Genomic DNA, 19,542 nt, shown 5'->3' with positions numbered 1-19,542 from the left:
TAAACAAGTGTCTCATATTAAAACTCATTCTTACCAATAAAAATAGGCCCCACTGATTAATCAACTCTCCTTTTAGTTAATTAATCTGCTGAAAATTAAAGCTTGTAGCCCTAGAGTTGGTTTTTTTTAAAAAAAATCATTTGACCAAGAAGACAAGTACCATTCAGTTCGCATACAGTGAATTTCAGAGTTGAGATTAATCTGTTCTCATCACAGCCCAGGCTTGTGTATTTATGTGCAAGCCCTTTCTTGATGACATTGCCATGTGGTGACCAAAGCAAGGAGGAGAGAAGTCTCAGGCTGTGTGGGGCAGTTGCTGCAACACAATTGCTGCCTGGAAAAGAATGTGCAGGTGCAAAAAGCAGAAGCTCAAGTAAGCTTCAATAAGATGAACAGTGCCAAAGCTACACAGGCTGCAATAGGCAATGTTGAGGGGTTTCATCATTACTGCTTTTTAGGAAGTGAAGGTCAACCACTGTCAGTGCCGCCCTGGGCTCCTACTGCGAGGAAGGGCGGGATATATATAAATATAAATAAATATATATATATACAGAAAGAAAGAAAGGAGAGATGTAAAGGGGAGTATTTTGTTAGATGTTACCCTACTTTCCATTTTTGCTTTCTATTTGCTTCTAGCCCTATTCTGTCACTCTCCAGTACACATGAAGAAGGGGCAGTGAGGGCAACTCCCAAACCTGGGTGTTGCGCCTCCAAGTTAGTTACTTAGAACTAGGTATGCCTTTCCTATCTATGATGTATTTCTATAAATGAAATAGCTTTTCTTATTTTACTAAGTCTTAAGTCTCAGTGATCTCAGTGCAGGGTAAAAGCCTGCCACAAACACACACATTGGCACACACAAGCATCATAGACTGTTGACAATCTCTGCTAATATCTATACAAATGTACATAACATGCATCACCTGAACTCACATGATCTAGAGTTACCTTAGATCTTGCAAGATTTGCAAATGAAAAGCAATAGGGTTTTATATTAGTTCTGATTGTCTATTGGGCTATCATAGGTTATATGCTTTTTCATTTTCTATGGCAAAAACTCCAACTTCAGTGGAATTTATGTGATGTGTTCTAATCATTTGAATTTGGCTAATGAATGCTTTATTCTTTCATCAGAACTTTAGCGGTAGTACTAAAATATTAATAAAAAAGAAAAGGGAAAGAAAAAATACTTTACATACATCATTCAGCTGTATTGCTAATTATAGATATAAAAGATAAACGGCATTTTGTCAAAAGTATTTTTGTCTACATTTTATACCTCCTCCTTGGTTTTCCAAGCTTGGCATGGAATGCTTCTCATACAGAATTAATTTGAAATGCTGCATATTTATTATCATAATCATCATATTCAAAATAAAAAATATATGTACCGTCTTCAAGTTGATTCCAACTTATGGTGACCCTATGAATAGGGTTTTCATGAGGCTGAGAGGCAGTGACTGGCCCAAGGTCACCCAGTGATCTTCATGGCTATGTGGGGATTTGAACCCTAGTCTCATTTTGTTCTCACAACAACCCTGTGAGATAGTAGGTGAGACTGGTCCAGGCAGGGTTATTCAGTGAGCAAAAATGATGCAAATAGGATCTCTTTTAATTGTGCTATCGACCTGCTTACTTCCACTCTGACTGGGGGATCTTGCAGCATGGGGAAGAGATGGGGGCACATCACAGCTGAAGTTCACCCATATAGGAGCATTATCTCTTGTTTATTACAGAGACGCCTGTTGCAGGTTTTGCTGCTGAGCAGTCAGTTAGTGCGGCCACTTGTGTCACAGCTTGTTGATCCTGAGGAGGCAAAACTAGAAAGTGAGGTTCAGAAAGGAGGCCCTGTGCACGAGGAGGAGGAGGGCATGAAGCAGTGCCAGTTGCCCACAGCCACATCTGCAGAACAGCAAGTACCATGGTTTGGCTTGAGAAAGCTTGTACATTTGTGAGCCAGAGTGGGGAAAATGTTGTTGTACGATGCAATTACTGCCTTCCAAGGATCAAAAATCTGAGATCAGCTGTTTCCTCCTCATCCAATGTGAAGAAACATTTTGAGGTAAGCCTTTGTCATGCTGGTCCTCAAAGAGTGTCCATTGTCTATTTATGTTTAAATTGTGAAGTTCCTCTGCCATTTTTTCTTGGATTCATGCTTTGTTCTTCTTCCTCAGAGGGCACACCCTGAGAAGCTGAGAGCAATTGAAGGAGCAATAAAGGCAAGGAGACGTGGCCTTCCTGAACCAATGCATGACACCCCTCCTCCCAAAATGCTGAAGCAGCAGCAGACAACCCTTGAGAGGTGGGGATCTGGCAGGGAGCCTGTCACCCAGAGCAATCTCGACAGGAGAATCATTGATTTCATTGTAGAGGAGACATTACCACTTCAGACTGTGGACAAACCATCATTCATTAATCTGGTTCGCATTGAACTCCCCAAAGATCTCACCATCATATGTGCCACGACTCTGAGAGACAGAATTGAGAAGAGAGCATGCCACATGAGAGAAACTCTTGCAAACCGAATGGGTGCTGTGGCATATATAGCAACCACTGCAGATTGTTGGACCAATGGCAAGAAGAGTTACTTTGGGGTAACAGGCCACTGGATCAACCCAACTACCCTGAAATGTGAGGTCGGGGCCTTGGCTTGTAAGCGTCTGAAGGGGCGCCATACATACGATGTCCTTTCAAAAGCACTGCATGATGTACATGTGCAGTACAGGATCCACAACAAAGTTATGTGCACTACAACAGACAATGGCTCCAACTTTGTGAAAGCGTTCAGAGTTTTCATGGCCAAAGAACCAGTGGAAGCTGCAGGCACCAGTGACGATGATGTTGAGAACCAGGAGGAGGAGGAGGCTGAGGTGGAGTTTGTGCCTCTCTGTGAGATCCTGGACACAGGACCTGAGGCAGAGGAAGCAGCTGCAGACTCAGGAGAGGATTTTGTTTTACCACCACACCAGAGATGTGCTAGCCACACCCTCAACCTTGTGGCAACACAAGACATAGAGGCCATGCTTTCTGACTCCTCCAAAAGTAGTCTTTTTGGTCCTTTCAAGAAACAGTTTCGTGCCTTGATGGGAAAGTGCAGCAAGTTGTGGTCCAAGCAGAACCAGTCAGCACAGATTGCTGAGTATATCCATGCGGAATGTGGTGTGTATCTGAAGGTACCGAATAAAACCAGGTGGAATTCCACCTTTGATGCATTGAAGCAACTACATGAGCTCCTGTCAACTGTGCCACTAAAAATGCACGCCATAATGGACCGCTGCTCCTTGTCCAGGATCACAGCTGCTGAGATTGAAGTGGTACAAGAATACACAGAGATTATGGAGCCACTAGCCCAGTCCCTAGATATCCTGCAACGGGAGAACGGCATGTTCATGGGGTATTTGCTACCAATGCTCTGCAATCTGGACCGCAAGTTAGAAGGACTGGAAAACAAACCTGAGAGGTACACATACTGTTTTCAGCTGCTGAGAGGTGTGCGCGAAGCCCTAAGAAAGCGATTTGCAGCTATCTGGGAGGACAAGAGGCTTCTTCTGGCAGCCTGCCTACACCCTCGCTTCAAACTAGATTGGCTGGAATCGTGTCAGGCCACCACCCATACCAACAAGTAAGAACATTAGGGAAGCCCTTTGGGTGGATTACTCCAAGGGAAATGTTGTCTCAAGGGAGGCATCAGAGGGCTTAAGGTGGTAGGCAGGGGCTGGGCCTTTTCTTCCTGGGGCTCCTCATCACAACCTTGGGTTGCTGCAGGTAATCCTTAAGGGTCTGCTGTGCTGCCCCATGAGTGTGGTGACTTGGTCACCTTTCTACCTTCCATGTCATCATCCACAGGCTCAGGCTGGACCCTGAACCAGGGGACATGACAAGCATCAGGAAATGAAGAGCAGATGATGGTTTCCTAACATATATGTGTTAACATATCCTCTCTCTTTCTTAGATACACAATGGAAGCCTTGTTGAAAGCTGAAATAAAGATGGGTGTACTTAATGAGGACAGTGATCAGTCTTCAGATAAAGACCAGGAAGGAGATGACTTAGAAGATGACTTCTTTAACTTTCTACCCCAGGGCAGGAAGTCAGCAGTGGACACTGCTGAGGAGGAACTGGTGAGGTACCTGAGGTCTCCCAGCAGGGAAGTGTCATCACTCCATGGCTTTCCATGTGTGCTGCGGTGTTTTTTGCAGCACAACACAGGCATGCCTTCAAGCGCCGCAGTAGAACGCCTGTTCAGTACTGGTGACAACGTAATGACTGTAAAAAAGACATTCCTTGTCTGACATGCTCTTTGAGCATCTTGTTCTTTTGAGACATAACAGAAACATATTATAAAAGCATTTCAAGTGTAAAATTTGATTTCAAGAGTTGGGGTATCATCATTGCTTTGGGGGATGTGAGATTCTGTTATGCCGTTATGTTAATCTTCAAGTGTTGGGGTATCTTCATTGCTTGGGGGAATGTGAGATTCTGTTATGCCATTATGTTAATCTTACAGATAAATTTTTGTATTCTACTACCCCCTGTGTGTGTGTGTTTATTTTTAATATTGTTTTAGGCTTCTTAGATGTGCAGCAGCCAAGGCCAGCACCTTGTAGGAGTTTTTTAAAAAAGTAACTGAAATGTAATTGTAGTGATTACTTTTGAGAAAAAGTAAAGTAATCAGTTACTTTCAGAACAACTCCAATTGTAACGGTAATTACTACTTTTTTGGGCCAAGTAATTGTAACTGTAATTTATTACTTTTTAAAAGTAATCTTCCAAGCTCTGAGTGTTCCCTTCTAATAAAAGCAATGCAGTCAGTGTGCTGAAATTTGGCAGGATTAATCCCTTCAAAGCGGGCAATGATGACTACAGTTTGCATCCAGTTTTGCCTGAACATTATAAAGTTATAATTTTTTTCTTCATATATTCAGTGTGCTATGCAAAAGCTGCTAAATGTATCTGGCAGGCTCAGTCCACTCTTGAGGGAAGCCTTTATTTATTTATTTATTACATTTATATAGAACCGAATCCAAACAGCTGAAGGCAGTGCACATGGCATTGAGTAGGAGCTGGACTTGATGGCTTTATAGGCCCCTTCCAACTCTACCATTCATAAAATCATAGAATCATAGAACAGTAGAGTTGGAAGGGGCCTATAATATTCTATGATTTTCCGACCTAGTTGATCACTCTAACCACTGCATGACACTGGCTTTTGTAGACTTTCTCTCCCCCCACCCGTAATAGTGAATGGTGGGAAACGGGTTTGCTTTTACAGAAGCTAATCCAGAGCTGAACTACAAGTTGAAATGGATAGACGGCATCAGCTCAAAGCAGATTGTGCTGCTTCCCAAAGTGACAGGTATAGATCCAAACCAAAAGTTGTTGCTGGTGCACAGCCCTACCTTTTATTAATGCATGTGATTAAACAGTTTGCAATGTTATTACGCTCATTCCATTGCCTTTTCATGCCATTTCCTTCCTCTTGTGGCTTCGCTTACATGTTACTTTTTTATTTATTTTAAGAGTTTATATATACCACTTAATTAAACATACTCTCTAATTACAATGACTACATATCCTCCATAAGTTTGTTGTTGCTGTTTTAATTGTTCTAAATGGAAACATCCACATTACTTTGTCCCATGGTTCTCTGCAAGTATTGTGTTTGCTTCTTCCATGGAATATTTTGCTCCTACCAAAACCTAGTTATTATGGCAAGGAGCCATCAAACCATAAATCGTTTTTCCATTGCTCATACATATATGATAATTTTCATAAACAAATGGTTGCTGTCTTATTTAAATTGATACTGCAAATGGCCAGATTTATCAAAGTCATCCTGAATATCTTGTCTTACCATAAATCTAGGAACATGCATTAGGGCAAAGTCACTTTTTTCACATTACTCACTATGGAGGAAATTAAATTTCATTGAAATTTTTGGCAACCTTTTGTTGTCTCTGGGGAATGTTATTTCATTTTGTGATGACACAACCCAAAGTTCCTTGGTGTGCACATTTTCCTGAGGCAAGTATTTTTATTTCTATATTTTTAAGTGTTGTACATGTCCCACTGTAGTTTGCTGGGCCACAGACAGGTGGTGCTGAAAGCTGCAGTGTGCAACTCTAAGGAGCCATGCAATGGTGACAGTGAGTGAGCAGGTGGATGAGGCCAGGAGGAGAGGAGGAGAGTGAGTGGGCAATGGCATGGGGGCCAGGCGCAGAGTGGGAGAATGAGATAGCAAGTGGGTGGGGGCTGGTGGGTGCCTGTGTGAGCTGTGGTTCATGAAAGGCTGTATTGTGGAAGGAGGGGGAGGAAGGAGGGTGGGTGGGTCACACTGGAGAGAGAATGTGCAAACAAGTAGGCAGTGGTGGTGAGCAGTGGCCTGGGTGAGCCATAGAGTTTCAAGCTGAGGTCTGTACCACCTTGTCCTTCCTGTGAGACTTGCCTTTGCCTCCCTCCTCTGCTTCTCTTATTTTCTCCAGAACAAGGTTTTGGGTGAGGTGCCTTAATGGCCTGGGGAAGGGGGTGCCTTGGTGATCAGAGAGAGGGGAGAGGAAGGTGCCTCTGTAACCAATGGGAGGAGAAGTGGAGGTGCCTTAGCTACCGGGGGGGGGTTGGCACACAAAGCGCACAGGTGTGAAGCCCCTAGTTGTTGTTTTTTTAAAAAAACAAACTAAGGAAGAAGAGCAATAATTGCTTGAGAAATTATTCTGCTTTGATCAAACCTCACCTTGAGTAGTGGGTCCAGTACTGAGTGCTGCAGTTGTTCAGACTAATTTGAGTACAAAGTTTGCTGTAATTTTTCGGTTTTCATCCCACCCATCCACCCTCACCAGTACAGATTCAGTGCATACCTGTGCATGTGGATATTATGAAAAGCGCTGTGTGGGGGAAAAGAGTGAAAACAGATTTGATGGAATCATGACTCAAGGGACTCAAGACTAAAAGGAATTCATCTCCAAAATGTATATATTTATTTATTAAATTTATTCGCCGCTGTTCTACACAAAGATGTGCCCTCAAAGCAACTTACAGTTAATAAAAAGGAAAAGGACAATATTCATATAGTATTAAGTTTTTAAAAAGTCAAAATAGAGGCAAAACAGAGACCTTGGGTTGTTGTTTTTTAATTAACAAAATGGGGGCTGACCCTAGTAAAAAGGGGCATTTTGAGCATATGTTATTGGATATCTGAACAGGAAATGTTTCAGTCTGCTTTTCATCCAATCGTTTGCAAGAACAAGGCACCCTGTGGACAAAGGAAAAGGCCAGCTGCTTTCTATTTGGTGACTTTCATGTCAGGACAGCATTTTAACAGACCCTCCTCTGCCAGAAGAACAGCATGTTTGTGAATTTGCAATGGAGTGCTGTGAACATGAATGGGACCTTGTCAGTATTAATAACTTCATTATGCAAACTAACAGATTGGCATTAATATGTGCAGCTCAAATACATATCTAGGGACATAATCTGCTATCAGATGCCAGTAATCAAATGTTGCACTCCCTTGCTATGGTATTCAAATAGTTTCTGCCTCTGACAGTTCAGAAGCATGTTTCCCAGACTAATCTGTGTTTTGATGGCAGCAAATTTTATTCTGAAAATATGCTTGGAAGATATATACATATGCATTACAACAGTCTCTCTTAAAAAATGCCAGACCTATTTTCTGCAACCTGTTGCAGTTGAAATATTATTTATGTCCCTTCAAAAGGTGATATAGGAGCTACAGTTCGAAGACTGGTTTAACAATCGGTTCTTTTCCCCAAGGAACTCTAGGAATGGTAGCTCTCTGAGGGGGAATAGGAGTCTCAGCACCCTTAACATACTACAGTTCCCAGGATTCTTTGGGGGAAACCGTGGCTGTTTAAAGTGATATAATACTGCTTTAAACATATAGAGCAGGTGGAGCCAGAGTCTAACCACTGTGTTAAGCTTTGTGCAAACAAATCAGGATGGATGCTGAATAAACAGCCATTTGGAGGGCTTCAAGGAGAGGGCTAACATAAATCACTCTAGACCAGAGCTTGGAAGTAATTCATTACAAGTAACGAATTACTTGTAATTCATTACAAGTAACGAATTACTTGTAATTCATTACAAGTAACGAATTACTTGTAATTCATTACTTTTTTGAGGAACAAGTGGGTAATTCCTTTACATTTTAATTGTAATAGAACTAGGAGTAATTTTATTACTTTTGTGGAGTAAACAATGTTTCCAGCATTACTTTTGGGCATTACTTGGGGGGGGAGCAGGGGAAGTCTTCTGCTCCTCTAATTTGTGGATGAAAATCATGTGCCTCAAACTGGGTTTCTGCGTAGCATCGCTCTTCCCTCATGCTCTGTGGGTGGGTAGGAGGCGATGAGGGAGGAGGTGGAGTAGAGAAAACAATTGTTTAAAAAAATGGATGGTGGTTGTGAAGAATGGAGGGAAAAAGGAGCCGGAGGGCAAGAACATGGATAAAGGAGGAGAAGGAGGCAGCAACAGAATAGAGATAAAGAACTGTGGAGGTGAAAGATGACGACGTGTGTGTGTGTGTGAGAGTGAGTGAGAGACAGAGAGACAATACTGTGTCTGCACTTGGCACACAAAGTGGCCTCCACTACCCTCTCTGGCTACTGTGCTGCATTTGCAGTATTTTAACTTTTTTGCATCTCAGGGGAAAATATTTGCTTGAGTGAGTGTCCCTTAGTTGGTGGCAGGACAGGGTCTGGGAGGTGGTTAAGTGACAGAGATTATGCTGGCTGACTGAGTGGGGGGACAGCACTTTGGTTGATGTGCAAAGATCTGAGTAGTGGCCTCAGCCTCCCTCCCCACTAAGGTTGCCAGGTTTAGGGCCTGAGACTGATCCTGTATCTTTAGGAGAAGAGAAAGTCAGCCAAGTGCAGGTGTTCTTGCAACACTGTAATGGGAAAAACCACAAGGTGGAATTCTCCCTTCCCCCTGCCCAACTTTTAAAGATACAGAAGACCTCTTGGTTGCCAGGCCCGGCCTCCAAGAGGTCTTCTGTATCTTTAAAAGTTGTGGAGGGGGAAGGGAGAATTCTATCTTGTGGTTTTTCCCATTACGGTGTTGCAAGAACACCTGCACTTGGTTGACCTTCTATTCTAAAGATACAGGATCAGGATCAGGCCATGGACCTGGCAACCCTACTCCCCACCCCCCTTACCAGCAGAGAGACCACCATTGCTATAGTATGGGTAAAAAGAATTATTCTACTACCTCTGTATGTGTGTGTTTATTTTTAATGTTGTTTTAGGCTACTTAGATGTGCAGCAGCCAAGGCCAGCACCTTGTGGAAGTTTTTTTAAAAAGTAACTGAAATGTAATTGTAGTAATTACTTTTGAGAAAAAGTGAAGTAATCAGTTACTTTATTGTAATTGTAACGGTATTTACTACTTTTTTGGGCCATGTAACTGTAACTGTAATTTATTAGTTTTTAAAAGTAATCTTCCAAGCTTTGGTCTAGACTCTAGAGAAGGAACATCTTGGTTTGTTTTTAAGTCTTTTTCTGCTGGTCTTTCCTGGTGAAGTGATTGCCACCACATCAGAAAAAAAATCAGGTATCCAGAATTTTAGTGTAGCTGTGAAGGCAGAGTAGTGTCTCAGTCCAAAGAGACAAAGTAGCAGCTGTTTGTGATCTTTTTAACTTTACCTTACTTATTTCAGACAAAAAGCTGATTTTTTTTCTGAGTTTACAAACATTTTTTTTAAAAATGACTTTGCTTTTGTCAATGCAGGTAAAGGCTATATCTGTACCATGCATTTAAAGCATCAGTTATAGAACTTTAAGCAATCATGGCTTCCCCCAAAGAATCCTGTGAAGTGTAGTTTATGAAGGGTGCTGAGAGCTGTTAGGAGACCCCTAATCCCCTCACGGAGCTCCAATTCCCAAAGCCCCCTGTTAAACCACTCTATCAGGGGAAAGGGGTCTTTGTGTGTGTGTGTGTGTGTCCTCTTGGTACTATGATACTACTTTTTAAACAGTCATGGCTTCATCCAAAGAATCCTGGGAACTCTAGTTTGTTAAGGGTGCTATTGTAATTTGGCTTTTCTTTCTTTTGTTTTTCTTTTAGTGTAGGGTGTCTGATGGGAAATTTGTGCAGCTGGAAAATCTATTTAAAAAAAATAAAAATAAACCTGCTTCTGACAACCCCAAAATCCTTCTTAGACATTGAGCTTTTACTAGAGATTTGTCCAAATCTGATGAATGCCCCTGTTCCTCAAGGCTGTTTCAAATTGGAGAGACAACTGAGAATCCAGTTAATCAACCTAATAAGTCTTGGAACCATTCAGCTGAAGTCTTGATTTACTTAGAAAACTACAGATACAAATCTCTCTCTCATTTTAACGTACAAGAATGGCAACCCCCCCACCCAAGCAAGAATAGAGCATGCAAGAGTTTCTAAACTTCACCATACTTACCAAGAAACAGAACCATTTTAATTGCCTTGAGATTGCTTATGAACAGCAATAAAACGGCTTAAAAAAGCATAGCCATTAATCATATGAGATAAATCAATCAATAATTATATCTACCAGAGTCATCTGCTTCAAAAACAGAATGCTCAAGAACCAGTTAAAGTTAAAAAGCATACAGTCTCTTAGGGGGAAAGGATTATAAGGACAAATATATTCATGAAAATAACATACAAAAAGGCATTATATTAGGGGAAATTGCCTTGCAAAAATGTGTACATTAGTCAAAACGACATACAATAACGTGTTTATTAGGAGAAAAGTGCACTAAACTGCTAATGAATTTTAATGAGGATTTCTTTTTTTAAAAAATGCAAATTGCTGCAGAAATGTGGAGAACTGAATTTAAGGAGGGAAAAATGAGAAACGGAGAGAACGAAACCTGGCAGATCCATCCATCCCTAACTGGAGCTGCTTCTTGTCATCCAGCCTCTAGTTCTGCTCCAAACTCATGGAAACCACCCATCACAGGAGGTATAAGTGGTGGTCCAAAAGCAGTAATGTAGTGGCAAATCCAAAGCTGCAGGGTCCCTTCATGATAGCCACAGCCACACACCCTCCCCCTTTTCTTCTTTTGCTGCTGGGCTGAGAATGAGATCCTTGTTAATGCCTTCCCCCACAACAACAGATGTATCTTGGAACAAATCAACATGAAAGGGGAGAGTATTAGCTACTGAAGAGAGTCTTCTCAGTGGCTGACTCATTTCCTGTCACTCCTATTGGCTCCAAACAGCAGGAAAGGACAAGGAAGCCTGTTAGAAGACTCTTCTCAGTGCCTAACACATTCTCCTTTCATGCTGATTGGCTCAAAGGATGCTGGAGAAACAGGGACCCTGCTAGAACCCTGCTCCCCCAAAAGTAAAAGTTCTAAGACCCCCTGAGATCCTGGATGACTGCACCCCTGTCCAAAAGGCAAGGCACCTGTACTTTTGCCCCAGGTGCAAACTGCCAGTGTTCCCCATGGCTGCAGTGTTACCTCATCTGATAAAATGACAGCAGAGCAACAGCTGAAACAAAGACTGACAAAGGGGGCAGAATGGAGAAGCGGCTGCTATGCATCAGGACTGCTTGTGCTTTCAAGGCTCTGCCTCCACCTACTGTTGGTGTCCCTGCCTTCTGCCCCAGCACAGTCGAGGTAGTGAGGAAGGGGGTGAGAAGTGGATATTTCAATGAGGATAGGTCGGGCAGATCGAGAGGAACAATATCCCCAAAGCAAGGCTGAAGCTCTTCGGGGATTTCTCTCTGGTGGATCCCAGTGTCAGCCCCCACGACTGAAGGCACAGCCCCAGTTTCTCAACCAGATGACTCAGTAACCTGCTGTTTCCAAGCAACCAACTTCTAAGCAACACAACGATTTGAAAATGAAGTTTTCGTTCCAGGATCCTTTCTATTTGTTGCCCTGCTGAATAAAGAAACAATGCCCAGCATTTTTAGTTCCTGCCCCTTCCCCTTGTATTTTAAATCAAGCAGAGACTTATCTCTGCTAGGAGTCTCAGTCGACGTTGTTGTTGTTGCTGCTGATAATAATTACATTTATTTATTTATTGCATTTATATATTGCCCCATAGCCGAAGCTCTCTTTATATCCTGCCCTTTCTCCCAAAGGAGCTCAGGATGGCAAATTCATCAACACAACTTTTTAGGAAACAAACAAATAGCAGTCTAAAACTTTTACAGCTGAAAAAAATCTAAAAACAGTTACAGATAAAAACCAATGAATGTCACCTCATGTTTATCAAATTTGCAGATGATACAAAATTGGGGGGCATAGCTAATACCATAGAAGACAGAAAGAAAATTCAAAGGGACCTTGATAGGCTGGAGCATTGGGCTGAAAACAACAGAATGAAATTCAACAGGGATAAATGCAAAGTTCTACACTTAGGAAAAAGAAACCAAATGCACAGTTATAAGATGGGGGATACTTGGCTCAGCAGTACGACATGTGAGAAGGATCTTGGAATTGTCGTTGATCACAAGCTGAATATGAGCCAACAGTGTGATGTGGCTGCAAAAAAGGCAAATGCTATATTAGGCTGCATTAACAGAAGTATAGTTTCCAAATCGCGTGAAGTATTAGTTTCCCTCTATTCAGCACTGGTTATGCCTCATCTTGAATACTGTGTCCAGTTCTGGTCTCCGCACTTCAAGAAGGATGCAGACAAACTGGAACAGGTTCAGAGGAAGGCAACAAGGATGATCAGGGGACTGGAAACCAAGCCCTATGAGGAGAGACTGAAAGAACTGGGCATGTTTAGCCTGGAGAAGAGAAGACTGAGGGGAGATATGTTAACACTCTTCAAGTATATGAAAGGAGGGCTGGTACACAGTGGAAGGCTGGGATCTCTTCTCGATTGTCCCAGAGTGCAGGACATGGAATAATGGGCTCAAGTTGCAGGAAGCCAGATTTTGATTGAACATCAGGAAAAACTTCCTAACTGTTAGAGCCATACGACAATGGAACCAATTACCTAGAGAGGCAGTGGGCTCTCCGAGACTGGAGGCATTCAAGAGGCAGCTGGACAGCCATCTGTTGGGAATGCTTTGATTTGGATTCCTGCATTGAGCAGGGAACTTGTTGGCCTTATAGTCCCATTCCAACTCTACTATTCTATGATTCCATGCTTCTATGAAGGAATGACATTTTATTTTTATTTTTTAAAATAATCTTTATTAAAGAATAATTTTCAAACAATTAGGAAAAAAGAAAAGAAGAAAACTTTTTACAAAAATACTTCTCTTCCATCTTGTATATATGAATAACAAAAAGGCATTACTAATAATATATATCCATAAATCGCATATTATCAAAATTATATACACAGTTACATAGATGGATCAAAGCAAATAAAATAGTTTATATGGATACTCATTCTCCAGATTCATTTGATTAAACAAAATTACAATTGCCCAATTTTCTATATATTTATTTATACATTTATACATGGCATTTTAGAACATGGGTAGCCTGTGAGCCTTCAGTGGTTGCTGGACTTTCATCTCCCATCATCCCTGACCAATGGCCATGCTGGTTGATGCTGAAGGATGTTCAAGTCCAAAACACCGAGACCCACATGTTATTTAAACTTCCCCCATACACTTCTCAATCAAAGTTCAATAGTTTTGCACTCAATGGTCTTATGCTGGGCTGTCTTAAGGAGCTCTCATTGTGCTGAGTGGAGCCCTGAGGTCCAGACCCCAAATATGGCTCTGATGACACCGTGGTTGGAACTTACTAAAATATTTGATGTATGGAAAAATTGGGAGTTAAAGCCCCCCCCATTAGCAGGGAACCTAGAAAGAGATCTTCCAAATTGTTCCTAGCAAGAGAATAACAAGCTTCTAGTCCAAAAAATCCAGCTTCCAGGCCTAGGATCTCTATTCTGGAGGAAGACTTGGCTCAGCAGGCTGTATACAGAATGCTGCTTCTTCAATGCGCTCTGGTACTGGTTCCATCTGTGCTATACATTGAAAACACTATTGTACCACTGTAACAGTCTTGCCTTCCACCAAAGCATCCTGGGAACTGTAGTTTTTAAGTGTGCTGAGAGTTGTGAGGAGACCCCTATTCCCCTCCCAGACCTACAATTCCCAGCGTTCCCTGGGAAGAGGGACTGATGGTGAAATCACTTGGAGATGCTTTTTCTCCCATCTATATGCTAATGAAGATTTTATGTTGAAACATGTGTGGCACATTTTCTGAAATATGTCTCTTGTCAGTACCGTCCCTAGGCACCGGGAAGCGGGGCAGTTGCCCCCAGCCCCACGCTTTGCCCCCCCCGCGCTTGGCAGTACCGCAGAGGAGTTCTGCTGTGGGTCATGGAGGAGGTGAAGGGGGCGTGCCGCTGGCCCTCCATCCTCCTCCTGGGCCAGGGACCTTTCTTCCTCAGGCTCCATTTATTTGGAAGCACAGATGTCTCCAGGAAGGGCTGCTTGTCCCCCAGCTTGCTAGCCCTCCGATCCCAAGCGTGTTTACTTGGAAGCAAGCCCCGTTTCTGGCCAAGGAACTCACTTCCCGGTAAGCGTGCGGTGGGGCTCACCTAGTGAGCGAACATAAAGTGCGGCTGAGAACCGGGAGGTGGCAGGGGCATGACTCCCAGGCACACCGGTTTAGCCCCCAAGCAGCGAGATGGGACTTACCGACCTCCCCCCCCATCTTGCATATAGCAAAGGCCCGCCAAGCCCAGGGTGGGCTCTTTGAGGTCATACTATTCCTTCCAGGTAGCTGGGAGTTGGGGGGGTGCTCAGCAGAGGGAAACCCGAGGCTGTTTCCCGGGCTTACTCGGCTTGATTCTGTTCGGTCACTGAAGGCAATGACAAGTCCATGGAAAGGACAGACCCACATGGGACGGTCCAAGATCCAGGCTCAGTAGCCTCCCCTCTGCGTTTTGCTCTGCCTAAAGGAGCATGCGCTTCTCGGAGCCGGAGGCCACACGTGGGAGGCCACGAAGAGGCTCCTTGTGGGGGTTGCCTGCTCCAGATGGAGGATGGTGCCTACTTTTAGCTGGCGCAACATGCCCCCCCGTTCTGCCCAGCTCCAGACAGTGAAGAACTGCAGGTTGGGCCTGCCATCCAGGCAACAGCCCCGACGGCTTGGCAGCTCATTGATTGGGGAGGGGGTGCGGCTGGAGAAGTCTAGGGACTCTTGGGGGGGGACGTTTGTCACAGGGATAATGGTAGTTTAGGTCAGATTTGTCGTGAGTCAAAAATGGTCTTAGCCCGTCAGATGGCCTCGCTTGACAAGAGGGGCGGGTTTGGCGCAGGGGTTCATTTCTATGGCTGGATCTCCCCAGATCATGCTATTAGTACCGCTGGAAGATGGTACATGACTTCCTGATCGTCTTCCATCTCCCCATGGGTTTGTCTCCCCTCCCCCTCAAACCAGCTCGTCAATGTCAATTAAATCTTTCCAGTAAATTGGGTGCCCCCCAATTTTATTCAACATCACACCGCCACGTCGTTTCTTCACATCCCACGTTGGAGTCAGTGAGGGGAGCTCTAGCAACCTTTTCCCTCCTTCGAGATTTCCATTGACTCTATATGATCTTCAAACATTTTTAGACAGACAGAGATTTGTGCTCAGGGCGACAAACTATTTTACAAACATACTAGTTGTGAGCCCTTCCTATCGTTTAGGGAGGAGAGGCTCAAATGAGATGCTAAGGTTAAAGCCTCCGGATCCCCAGACCACTTAAGCCAGAATCCTATTAAAAATGTGTTTATATGATCTCCCTAAGAACATTTACTAGGAATTTGTTGATGGGCAATTACGTTTAGATTAAAATTAAAATTCTGTTATCCTCGATATTTAAAACAATGGTTCTGCACAAAATGTTTTCAATTGTTTAGTTAGGAAGATAAAGATGGGAAAATATGCCTAGAAATAGACTGCCATATCTAGCAGATATCGACAAAGGGAAAACAGATGTCGAGAGACCAGTGGAGAAATGGATATGGAACAGGTTGACTAGAGGCCTATTCCCTGAAGTTAAGGTAATCATATTTGCATTTAATAGGTTGTTAGCCTCATATGTAAATTAAAGATTATAATTACATACATTCGTAAATAAAATCTCTGCCTCTTGTACACAATTTGCATCTTTAGGATATTAAGGTTTTGGGCAAACCTATCTTCGTATTTCATTGTTGTGGTGCAGTCAACATTTGAAGGATGTATCCAGTCAGCATGTCTAGATATTTCAGAATACATTGATATGATTTCATGTATAGTGAGGAGGATTCTGGCCGCCATTCCTTCTAAGCAGGGGAGTCACGTAGGCAATAGTGAATAGAACTGCTGTAGCAGACTGAACATGTACCAAGGATACAGATATCGCAAGAATGCATAGAGGAGTGTAGCTAGTATGTGGGCAGAGCATCACAGTGGCATAGAAAAATTGGATGAGACCGTTGCTATGGCTATGACGAATGTAGGGGTATATATATGTCTGTACCCAACCACCATTTTTAGTCTTATCACAGATGCTTGGCTTAGGCATGATGACTCCCTGAAAAGTGTTAACACTACCCAGTATGTAGCCCTGTCCAGACGGACAAAAGGGAAACTGTTTAAAATTTATGGGAACCACGTTTGTTGGAAGTAGTCGATGTGATTGGGTCCTTCATTGAACCAAGGGTAAATGGAGTCTCAGTAATTCGACAAGGCAGATCATGAAGGACAGGCCAAGAGTATGGGAGCCATGGTGTGCAGCTCTTGGGCCTCAATGGCACCCATATTATAATGAAACTTGTACCAAAGATGAATCTACTTTAGCCATGGTTATGTATGGTGTGGAAGGGGCAAGGCAGGAAGGGCTTACTCAAATTCTGTCTACCCTACCTGGAACTGCCCATAGTTACTGGTAGATCTGTGGACAGAAAGCTTGGAAGAGTCTATCTGTTAATGCAAGGGGAACTTGTTACATTGGACTTTTGGCCCCTGGGATCAGAATCATTGAAACCTTTCCTAAGGAACTTGTAAGAAATTATCGAAGGGTAGCCCCTACCCATAAAATCCTGGAAGCCTATGAGGACCTTAAAGCTCCAGGTGAAACTTGGCTGCGAGGCTTCATACCTTTTTATGGGGCAGGAGCAAACCATATGGATATTTTAAGAGACTGTGCCTTACTTGAAAACTTTATGAATGAAACTGAACTCCAACAGATTCGACAATTTGCATTACAAGACCGCATAGCTCTAGACTACCTCTTAGCATCACAGGGGGCGTCTTATGTTCTTATTGGCCCTGAATGTTGCACCCACATCGTTGCTGGTTCTGTGAAAATCACCAGATCAATTGAGAATATTCGTCTGTTAGCATCCAAGGTGCATGAGGTTAGGACATCTGGGTGGCAATGGATTCCTGGTGACTGGTTCAGTGGGTTAAGAGGTTGGATTAAATCAGTCCTCTTAGGACTAATTTGGGGTATATTGTTCCTGAAGAGCACTATGCAAAAGATAACCCAAATGTTAACACCTGCTGAGGTAAAGCAAATGTACTTGGAATTTGATAAACAAAAAATGGAAGAGAAGGAGGAGGTGTTATCTATAATGCAAATTGGGATGGGACTTGAAAATAGTCCCAAAGGGGGGACAGAGGAGGATTCTGGCTGCCATTCCTTCTAAGCAGGGGAGTCACATAGGCAATAGTGAATAGAACTGCTGTAGCAGACTAAAAATGTTCCAAAGATACAGATATCACAAAATGCATAGAGGAGTGTAGCTAATATGTGGGCAGAGCATCACAATGGCATAGAAAAATTGGATGAGACCATTGCTATGGCTATGACGAATGTGAGCCAACAGTGTGATGTGGCTGCAAAAAAGGCAAATGCTATATAAGGCTGCATTAACAGAAGTATAGTTTCCAAATTGCGTGAAGTACTAGTTCCCCTCTATTCAGCACTGGTTAGGCTTCATCTTGAATAGTGCATCCAGTTCTGGTCTCCACACTTCAAGAAGGATGCAGACAAACTGGAACAGGTTCAGAGGAGGGCAACGAGGATAATCAGAGGACTGGAAACAAAGCCCTATGAGGAGAGACTGAAAGAACTGGGCATGTTTAGCCTGGAGAAGACTGAGAGGAGATATGATAGCACTCTTCAATTACATGAAAAGTTGACACACAGAGGAGGGCCAGGATCTCTTCTCGATCGTCCCAGAGTGCAGGACATGGAATAATGGGCTTAAGTTGCAGGAAGCCAGATTTCGACTGGACATCACGAAAATCTTCCTAACTGTTAGAGCCATATGACAATGGAACCAATGACCTAGAGAGGTAGTGGGCTCTCCGACACTGGAGGCATTCAAGAGGCAGCTGGACAGCCATCTGTTGGGAATGCTTTGATTTGGATTCCTGCATTGCGCAGGGGGTTGGACTTGATGGCCTTGTAGGCCCCTTCTAACTCTACTATTCTATGATTCTATGACCCCACAAAAAGAGAATCCAACAACATATTTGTGGGAACATTGCCATATTAGCATAGGATGGGGTTTGTCAAAACAGCTATCCAAAAACTCAATTAGTTTGGGTAGTATCCCAGTCATGCCTGACAGTTCTTAGCAGGGCTCACCTCAAATGCCATGGATTCCTTTCCATGCAAATGCTCTGCCTTGAGAAACTGTATTCTGCACCTAAGAAGAACAAGACTGCTATGGTACAGGCCATTATCAGCATCAATAATCCCTAATGCAAAATATCAAGACAAATGAAGAAATGTCAAAGGCCGAGAAGTCTGTTTATTACAGCAGTCTCTGTTGCTTCCAGCAAAAAGTCACAGACATTTCCCAAACTCGTAAAAGCTGAGCACATTTAAGTCCTTGAAATTATTCATGGAAATGCAATTGGAATTTAAAAGTCTGCCATAACTAAGCTTCGTATTCTCTTTTAATAGTGTAGATTTACTTTGGTGGGGAATTCTGAAGAACTTTACATGTCCCCTAGGAGGACATTCTCAGAAGTAAGTGCTCATGCACATGGTGACTGGAAGCCGAAGAGATTAACAAGAGCCAGTCTTTAGTAGGTGATGGGTTGATATTACTGCCAGTTCACTGTGTGATCCCTGATGGGCTTTCTCCTTCCTTCCACTGACCAGCACTATCAAGTCTTATCCTCCATATAATTTAATCTGGTTGGAGATGCAGCAGTCTGACTTTGTGAAAAGGTGCTGGATCTCTGTGCAGCACCACCACTGAACAGCAGGTGGAAGCTTCTCATAGTAGTACTTTCAGACCTTTTATGAACTCTGCTACTCAAGCTGGCAATTGCATCCTCCTGAGGAAGGACGTAGTATAACAGGCTTTCTGACCCAGTAGAACCTTGCTTGAGCAACACATCTTCTTGGGCTACTGTGTGGCCCCACCAGCTTTGGTCTGCCATCAGTCAGCTTCCACCTGTCTGCCTTATTAATCACATCCTGTCCATGGGATGGCACAGGATGGCCGCTTTCCCCTCCTTAATTTTGTTATTGTCCTTGTACAACTCAGCCTAGAGAAGGGTGGGGACAAAGCTAGAATGAGTTGGTTCTGCCTGCCATTGGCTCTGGCGCCACCTACTGTTG

Source organism: Rhineura floridana, chromosome 21, assembly GCF_030035675.1.
Source record: "Rhineura floridana isolate rRhiFlo1 chromosome 21, rRhiFlo1.hap2, whole genome shotgun sequence".
Taxonomy (NCBI): domain Eukaryota; kingdom Metazoa; phylum Chordata; class Lepidosauria; order Squamata; family Rhineuridae; genus Rhineura; species Rhineura floridana.
This window is presented reverse-complemented; position numbering follows the sequence as displayed.